Source organism: Ursus maritimus, unplaced genomic scaffold (assembly GCF_017311325.1).
Source record: "Ursus maritimus isolate PB19 unplaced genomic scaffold, ASM1731132v1 scaffold_29, whole genome shotgun sequence".
Classification (NCBI taxonomy): Eukaryota; Metazoa; Chordata; class Mammalia; order Carnivora; family Ursidae; genus Ursus; species Ursus maritimus.
In genome coordinates this window covers 25,751,431-25,761,391 of record NW_024425452.1, presented here as the reverse complement: position 1 = coordinate 25,761,391, position 9,961 = coordinate 25,751,431, and positions in this window count along the sequence as shown.

The following is a 9,961-nucleotide window of genomic DNA, read 5'->3' as shown; positions in this document are numbered from 1 at the left end:
ATCAAAAAAATAGAACTTTGCAAACACCTCTGCTACCACTTCTTTAACCAGTCCATTCTTTGATGGAATTTTATATATCTAATTTTTTCTATTTTAAACAATGCTACAATATGGTATATTTTCTTCTTTAAATGTTTTGTAGAAGTCAAGTTTCTGTTTTGTAAAGTTGTTAAGTGTTGATTTAATTTCTTTATTTCTTTCCTATTCAGTTGATTTCTTCTTGTGAGTTTTTGCAGATTGTGTCTTTCAAGGAATTGATCCCTTTAATCTTTTTTTTTTTAAAGATTTTATTTATTTATTTGACAGAGAGAGAGACAGCCAGCGAGAGAGGGAACACAAGCAGGGGGAGCGGGAGAGGAAGAAGCAGGCTCACAGTGGAGGAGCCTGATGTGGGGCTCGATCCCAGAACGCCGGGATCACGCCCTGAGCCGAAGGCAGACACTTAACCGCTGTGCCACCCAGGCGCCCCATGCCCTTTAATCTTAATTGTCAAATTTGTGGACGCAGAGTTGTTCATAGTACTCCTTCATTATCTTTTTAAAGTCCATGGGATATGTACTGATGTCCCCTTTTTCATTTTTAATATAAGTAATTTATGTCTTTTCTCTTTTTTTCTTTGTTGGCCTGGCTAGAAGTTTATGATTTTATTGCTCTTTTCAAAGAATGAGCTTTTGGTTTGATCCATTTTCTCTATTGATTTCCTGTTTTCATCTTCATTGGTATCTACTCTTTCTTTTTCAAGATTTTATTTGTTTCTTTATTTGTAAGAGAGACTGAGAGAGCAGGAGTGAGGGCTGTGGCAGTGGGCAGAAGGAGAGAGAGAAGCAGACTCCCTCCTAAGCAGGGAGCCTGACTCAGGGCTGGATTCCAGGACCCTGGGATCATGACCTGAGCCGAAGGAAGATGCTTAACTGACTGAGTCCCCCGGGAGCCCCTGATACCTACTCTTAATTTTTATATTTCTTTTCTTCTGCCTACTGTGTATTTAATTTGCTCTTCTGTTTTTTTAGTTTCCTAAGATGGAAACTTAGATGATTGATTTTAGATTTTTCTTCTTTTCTAATATATGCATTCAAGGCTATAAATTTCCCTCTAAGCACTCTGGGTCTGTGGCTTGTCTTTCCACTTTTTTTTTTTTAAGATTTTATTTATTTATTTGAGAGAGAGGGAGAGAGGACACACAGCAAGGGAAGGGGCAGAGGAAGAAGCAGAAGCAGACTACCCACTAAGCAAAGCAATCCCAAGACCCTGGGATCATGATCCAAGAGCCGCAGACAGACGCTTAACCAACTGAGCTGTACAGGCTCCCTTTGTCTTTTCACTTTCTTAACAGTGTCTTTCACAGAGCAGAAGTTTTAAATTTTCAATATCGTTCTATTTTGTTTGTTGCTTTTTTTTTTTTTTTTTTTAAGTAATCTCCACATGCAATGTGGGGCTTGAACTCATGACCCCTAGATTAAGAGTGGCATGCTCTATGGACTGAGCCAGCCAGGCGCCCGCAGAATTGTTCTACTTTCCGAAGGCCTTTCTTCACTTCATCCTGCCACATAAAGGTGAGTTCTACCAAATATGAGGAAGAAATTATACCAATTCTCTACAATCTCTTCCAGAAGATAGAAGCAGAGGGAATACCTCCTAACTCATTGTATGAGGTCAAAATTACCCTAACACCAGGAGTGAACCCTAAGGTAAACCGTGGACTTTGAGTGATAGCGATGTGTCCGTGCGGGCTCCCCATAGCAACAAATGTACCAGTATGTGATGTAGGATGTTGATGATGAGGAAGGCTGTGTAATGGGGGGCTGGGGAAGGGAGGTGGTTAAGTATATAGGAAATCTGTGGACTTAGGGATAAACTTTGCTATGAACCTAAAACTGCTTTATGAAAATAGCCTATTTTTGAAAAGAGGAATTTTGTGTCAAGCTTTTCATTTTAGTTTTGTTTTTTAGTTTGGTCAGCTAATTTTTGCCCCTTGGGCACTCGACCAACAAATAATTTAACCTTCTAATATTCTATTTTCTCACTTGGTGAGAGGTGCTGAGGAAAGGCATATCTAAAATGGTAATTACAGGTATTTTTCTGTATTTTAAATTATTCCCAAATTAGGGCAAAATGTATCCCCTGTCCCCCAAAATCTGTGACATTAAGTCTTTTGCGATGGGGGGTGGGGGTGAAACCTTTTACTCTAGATCCCAACTAGAATTTAGAAGAACATTCTCTAAGCAAGTAGAAAATCAGGATGATTGTCGGGCTTTCAGGTCTGGCCTACCATCTCCTTTCCCCCTCCAGGCACGGATAAAGATAAAAAGCAGTGCGATTTTGACCGGAGGACCCCTCGAGCTTGCGCTCTTTCTTTACGCTGCACGGTTTCCCTCGCTCGCACCTTTACCTCCGGGGGCGGTGACGACCAGCTCCGGAAAGGAGACGGGGGACTTCTCCCGCTCTGGAGCCCGAAGCTCAATCAGCCCCGGTCCGCAGCTCTATTTCCTCTCCACCCGCTCAGCCTCAGAAGGCGGGCCCGGAACTTTCTCAGCGGCCAGCGGTTGCGGCTGGTCGTCGAAGCTCCCGGGTCGGGAGCGGGGCAGGCGCTCGGGGGCCCGCCCTCTCTTTGGCGCCGCTTGCCCCGCAGTGCGACGCTGTAGAGGCTTCCGCCCTGGTCCCCACCCGGCGGTGGCTCCTTGTTTGCCCAAAGGCGGGTCACGGGGGGGCCCCGCCTGCATGGGCTGCCTGGACTGGATTAGAGGCCCCCTCAGTCCTCCGAGGAACGTATCTGGTCCCCACCCCACCGGGCAAGGAACCACCATCCCTCAAACGGGCACATGAGTACACGGGGCTCCCCTATGGCTCTGGAAGCAGCTGGATGAGCAATTTCAGTTTGAATTTAGGCACATACCAAGGTGCGAATTCAGTGGGAAACCTAATTTTGGAAAATAGACCCTGCAAGGTTTAACTTGTCGCCTGATTCAGGGAGAGTGGCATTATCTCATGTGGAACACCTCCAGCCAGCCAGGGTTGTCTTCTCATTGAATTCTTAGAAAACTCCTGTGAAGTCGTGTGGGTGTCCCCACTTCAGAGATGAAGAAACTGAGGTCAGGGAGCTACAGTGCTTGGGAACCCGGGTGGATGTGATGCCAAAGCCAGGCACATTTTGCTGCGCCAGTTTGCCTCTCAAGAACCCATGGGCGCACTTCCAGGAGGAAGGGGATTTCAGCCTCCAACTGCAATCCCTACCAAGAAAAAACTACTGTTTCCCCATCAATGAGGATAGTTAACTTTAGCTTCAAGATGATTATAGAATTAATATGTGTTTACACAATTTCAAAAAATGAAAATATAACCTAGATATAAATTTATTCCTTCCAATTTTTTCCCCAGGGAAAATTCTGGGAATTCTACTTTTTTTTTTTTTAAAGATTTTATTTATTTATTTGACAGAGAGATAGAAAGAGAGAGAGAGAGAGAGAGAGCACAAGCAGGGGGACCAGCAGGCAGAGGGAGAGGGAGAAGCAGGCTCCCCACTGAGCAAGGAGCCCCATGCAGGACTCCTTTCCAGGACCCTGGAATCATGACCTGAGCCGAAGGCTGATGCTTAACCAGCTGAGCCACCCAGGTGTCCCTACCATGTGTTGTTTTGTAGTGTTTTACCCTCAAATTTTATAAAATAGGAATTTCCCCATGTTGTTAAACATTTATTTCTTTGTTATATACTGTATGTTCGTCTCTTTTTATAATTTGTCTTTTTATTTCACATTGGGAGGGCAAGGCATAGGGGAATTTTTTTCCATCAAAAAGAGCTTTAATTCTAATTCAACGAAAAGCTATCATTGTTCTTTTATGGTGACAGCATTCGGTGCCATGATCTGGTTCTCTTTGCCCTCAAATTATATAAACATTGACCTAAATATTCTGACAGCACTGTCTTTTAAAAGATGCAAAATTTGGAGTGGGGGCCTGGGTGGCTCAGTCGGTTCAATGTCTGACTCTTTGTTTCAGCTCATGTCTTAATCCATGGGTCTGAGTTAGGTTGGCTCCGTGCTCAGAAGGGAGTCTTCTTGAAGATTCCCTCCCTCAGGCGCCTGGGTAGCCCAGTTGGCTGAACTTCGGCCTTCAGCTCCAGCCATGACCCCAGGATTCTGGGATTGAGCCCGAGTCAGGCTCCCTGCTTTTCCCTCTCCCCAGTCCCCAGTTTGTTCTCTCTCAAATAAATAAATAAAATCTTTAAAAAACAAATTCTCTCCCTCTGCCCCTCCCCATACTTATACCCATGTGCTCTCTCTCTCTCAAATAAATAATCGTTTTTAAAAATGCAAATTTTTTATGTGCATGTCAGATAACCATCCAAATTTGTTTTCAAAATACCCAGTGCCCTGTCACTGTTTTGAAATAATTTTATTATATACCATACCATTTTGTATATATGTATATGTTTGTTTTGTTTATTTCTGGACTTCCTCTTCTGTTCCACAAAGACAAGGAGACTGACATGAACTCAAATTTTCAAGAGATCACTCCTGCCCCCATCAGGAAAATAGGTGTTGAAGGGGAAATATTTTGATCTCATAGAAAAGTTGTAACTTAAGCAGCTGTAAGACTATGTGGAAGCTATTATAGAGGCAAGGGATAGTGATGGCTTGGACTGGACTAGTTTCTTAGCAAGTAGAAGTAGTTCTATTTTAGATATATTTTGAAGGTAGAGCTGACAGGATTTGTTTGTAAGTGTAAAATGTGACACAAAGAGAGGAGTCACCCAGGTGAATGGTTGTGGCCTTTACTGAAAGAGAGAATACTGAGGAAGGGAAGATGTGGGGAGTAGGTTAAACGAGAGATACCTATTATAGTGCAGGTGTCAGGTGGGGAGTTGGATATAGTAAATAAATATTTTTCTTCTCTATGATTCTTTGTAGTTTGATACACAGAAAATTACAAAAGAAAAAAAGCAATTTTCTAAGGAGAATAAAAAGTTTGTGATCTTTGAACTAGTAATTCTACATCTGAGGTTCTTCCCCCCACCCAGGTTCTTTTTAAATAGAAATATTTATAACATGAAAACAAGTTTATGTATGCAGATAGTAACAGCTGATATTTATTATTGAGTGTTTTCTACTTCCTTGGCACAATTAAGGGCTTTATATGTATTAACTCATTTAAACACCACAGTTCTAGGATCAAGGTACTGTTATGATCATCCCCATTGTACAGATGAAAAGTGAGGAACTGAGAGGTTAGACATCTTGCCCATAGTTAGTGGTGGTGGAGGAAGGAGTGTCGAAAGAGAGATAAAAGGGGAGTGAAGCATATTCTCGAATTCACAGCAACCTTGTTGTTGACAACGGACTGTCGTAGACAGTCTAAACGTGCCAGTGCGTCATGGTGTATAGTGCTAATTGAATTAGGAAAATACTATGAGCCAGAAATTGTCCTGAGCTCCTTGCATGCATTCCTGTCCCTTAATTTAATTTAATTTAATCTCTTGAGCAATCCTACAAGTACTATTTTTATTGGTTCACATTTTACAGAGGAGGAAATCGAAGAACAAAGAAGTTAGGTAAGCAGCTCAGAATCACAAATCCAGTAAGAGGCAACGCTGGAGCTGAAATCCATAGTTCTCCATTCCTTCCATAACATTTTGTGCCAGGCGCAGTACGACGTGCTAGGAATAGCTAGGGAGAGAAGACTTGGTCCCCGTTCTCAATGAATTCCCGCCTATCTGAGCAAACAAAGGCAGATCGAACCGTCCTTTGCATCGCTTTGCCTTCGGAGGTCCCAAACTGAGAGTGTCAGCCTTGTCTGTGTGACGGTACTTCCCGCTGAAGGTGCGGCGCTCCTCCGGCGCCGGGGCCCGAGGGAAAACCAGCAGTTCGAAAGCCGCCCCAGCCTTCCAGAGCTCGGGATCTGGCGGCTCGGGCGGGTCCTCGTCGCCGGCGTCGCGGGCTCAAAGGGCCACCCCTCGCGGCGAGCGCGCGCGCTGAGCTGCCCTCGGGGATGTCTCCCCGCACGGCGGGACCCGAGGCAGCGGCGCGCCCTGGGCGAACCCTGGCCACCTGGGCACGCCGGCATCTCGCCTGCAGCACCGGCCTGCGGGATTGGGCCGCTCCGAGCACCGCCCTAGCCTACCGCGCCGAAACGCTCCCGCCGCGCCCAGGGCTTCTCGGTTTCCCGCGGGCTGTGACTTACAGCTTCCTCCGGGCCCTCACGGCGGGCTCGCCCAGGAGGAGAGGGAGGATTTACCTATAAGGCCCAGGACGCATCGATCTGCGCATTTTCCGCGACTGGTTTCAAGAGGAGCACCTGCAACGCCGGCGGTGTTTGACCTACCCCTAGAGCAGGCGGCAGAAGATCTTTGATGAGTGCTTGGATGAGGTCGCCCCCACCAGGCCTCCTTAGACGAGCTCCTTCTCCTCCGGCCACCTCTGGTACTATCGCTCGGCCAGCTCGGGCCTATCCACTCCATGCCCCCGACTCGCCACGCGCACAACCCAGGCACCAAATTCCACACTTCTAGCAATGGACCGAGCTCCTGCTGCAAGTACAACTTCTGGACCCCAAGGGTACGGCCGGATCTCCGTCTTCCGACAGCCCCAGAAGAAAAAGGTTTAATCCATTATTGTCTGCAGAAGAAGGCAACTCCTCGTGCGTGAGTCGCCTGAGGATAGGAGGGACCGCTGCGGCCCCGGGCGTCTGGGCGAGTGGGAGTACTAGGGCAGGGTGGGGATGGATCGGGGTTCGGGCCTGGGTGGGCAGCGCAGTTTGCCTTTCCGCGGGGCCTCGGGAGCTTTCTAGAGCCCGAGTCCCGCCCACTCTGGAGAAATCGCAATCCGAGCCCTGAAGATTTAGCGAGGTTAGATGGAAGGGGAGAGATCGGTGTCACCCTTTGCATCCTCTGTACCCGCCTAACCTCAAAAGGTTCCCACCACATGCCCAACTTAGCCCCAGGAAAAAAGAACGGTGCAGGCTCCCTCCGGTTCCACTTACGATGGGTGAGGGATTTGCGACAAGTCAGGATTGTGGGTGGCCCTGTGAACTACTGAAAATCCAGTTGTATTTTTTTCCTTTCAGAGGCAGAGAAGAAGCTGATGGAATCCATGAGGATCGTCTATATTAGCGGCTGGTGAGAAAACTCTAGGATGCCAGGGCCTTTCCTTAATCTGAATGCTCACCTCAACACAAAGTGAGGGTGGGTGGGCCCTGTGGGTGCACAGGTGTGGGCACCAAGAGGCCTAGAATCAGTTTGGAGTTCTGTCACAGAATGTGCCTGTCCTGCTTTGGTGTGTGTTGGTGGTGGTGGGAGGTGGAGTGGTTGTAATTTGCCCTCTACTCTTTCTGAGTTCTTAGCTGAGACCCCCGTAATAAAAGATTAACAAGAGAAAGCCGTCCAGGGAAAAATAAGCAACACTCCCCACCCCCTTAGGATTCAGGCTTAAATACAATTTTAGTGGGGTAAGAGAAGGAATGTAAGCCTCGTAGGGGAAAGTAAGTCATTTTTAGGGAAGATGAATGGGCACTTTGAAGAATAGATGGGAGGAATGATAATTTGTGCCAAAGCTTATCTGGGTGTCATGTCCATTTTTATCAATCTCACCTGGTTGAGGCGCCTCTCAGAGAGAGGATTTGTGCCAGTTGAGTTTCTTTCGGGGCATTTGCCTTTAGGCAGAAAAGGGGAGTTCAGAGAAAGCCTCTCCCTGCATTTGCTGTTTTTTAAGCACCTACAGCTCAAAACAATATATCGAAGCAGCTTATTTGGGGATGGCATGTCCTGAGCTCCTACAGTCATTTTGAGGTGACATTCTGTTACCTTTCATTTGTTACTAATAGCAACTTGGTTTAAAGATAATAAATGGGGGGAAGGGTACTTGGGTGGCTCAGTTGGGTAAGCGTCTTCTGCCTTTGGCTTCTGCCTTCTGCTCAGGTCATAATCCCAGAGTCCTGGGATCCAGCCCTACATCTGGTTGCCTGCTCAGTGGGGAGAGTCTGCTTCTCCCTCTCCCTCTGCTGCTCCCCCTGCTTGTGCATGCTCATGAGCCCTCTCTCTGTCAAATGAATAAATAAATTTTTAAAAAATCACAAATGGTTCAGTTAAGAAAAACACAATTTCACTTCTTTAATACTGAGTGAGAAGATAACTCACCAGTTTTACCTTACATAACTTTATTTTTATGTTTTTTAAGAGTTTTTATAGTTTTAGCTCTTGCATTCAAGTCTGCAGTCTTTTTCCAAATTAATTTTTGTGTATGTTTTAAGTTAAGGTAAGGGTCTAAATTCATATTTTGAGTTTTCTAATCCATGCATGAAATACCTTCATTTATTTAGATATTTAATTTTTTTTAAGATTTTATTTATTTGACACAGAGAGAGAGAGAGAGAGTAAGTAAGGGGGAGCTGCAGAGGGAGAGGAAGAAGCAGGCTTCCCACCAAGCAGGGAGCCCAACATGGGGCTCCATCCCAGGACCCTCGGATCATGACCTGAGCTGGAGGCAGACGCTTAACCAACTGAGCCACCCAGGCGCCCCTAGATATTTAATTTCTTTAAGGAATGTATGTAGTTTTCAGTATACAAGTCCTGCACTTACTAAATTTATTTCTAAGTATCTTTTAATGCTCTTATGACTGGAATTTTCTTAATTTCATTTTTAGGCTGTTTGTTGCTAGTATATAGAAATACAATGGACTTTTGTGCATATTGATCTTGCATCCTGTAACCTTACTGAACTCATTTTTTATAGTAGTGCTTGTGTGTATTCTTTAGGATTTTCTACATAAAAAATCTTTTTGTTGGTGAGTAATGAGTAAAGACAGCCTTACTTCTTTTCCGGTATGCATGCCTTTTCTTTCTTTTTGTTGCCTGATCGCACTGGCTAGAACCTCCAACGTGATGTTAAGTGAAAGTCAGAGCAGCCATCATTACCTTGTTCCTGATCTTTGGGGGGGAGATTCAGTCTTTCATCATTACGTATGATATATGATGCTAGCTGGGGGGTTTTTGATAATGGTTTTTATAAGGTTGAGGAAGTTCCTTTCTATTCCTAGTAGTGTTCTTATCATGAATGGATGTTGGATTTTGTCAAATACATCTTCTGCATCTGTTGAGATGATCATGTGTTCTTTATTCTATTAATATTGTATATTACATTAATTGACTTTGGAAAAATTTTTATCTATTTAAGTCATCTCTACTTCCAATGTGGGGCTTGAACTTAAGACCCTGAATCAGGAGCTACACACTCCTCTGCCTGAGTCAACCAGTTGCCCCTACATTATTGACTTTTGAGTGTTAATCTAACCTTGTATTTGTGGGATAAATCTCACTTGCTCGTGGTGTATAATTTTTCAATGTTGCTGGATTTATTTGATTTGCTTGTTTCCTGTTGAAGATGTTTGCATCTATATTCATGAAGTATATTGGTCTGTGGTTTTCTTGTGAGGTTTTTGATTATGGTATCAGGGTAATGCTGGCTTTGTAGAATGAGTTGGGAAGCATTTGTTCATCTTTTTTTAATTTTTTTTTTAAGAGTTTGCTTAAGTATTGGTATGGATTCTCTTTTAACTGTTTGGTAGAATTCACTAGTAAAATCATCTGAACTTGGTCTTTCCTTTGTGTGAAGTTTATTTTTTTTTTTCATTACTAATGTGGTCTCTTGTGATAGGTTTATTCGGATTTTGTTTATTCTGAGTCTGTATCAGCAGTTTGTATCTTATTTATTTTTCAGTAATCTCTGTGCCCAATGTGGGACTCAAACTCACGACCCCGAGATCAAGTCACGTGCTCTACCAACTGAGCCAGCCAGGTGCCCCAGCAGTTTGTAGTTTTCTAGGACTTTCTCCATTTCATCCAGGTTACTTAATTTGTTGGCATATACTTGTTCATAGTAGTCCCTTATAATTCTTTTTATTTCTGTAAGGTCAGTGATAACATCCCTTCTTTAACTTCTGATTTTTGTAATTTATTTTTTGTTGTTTTTTTTTA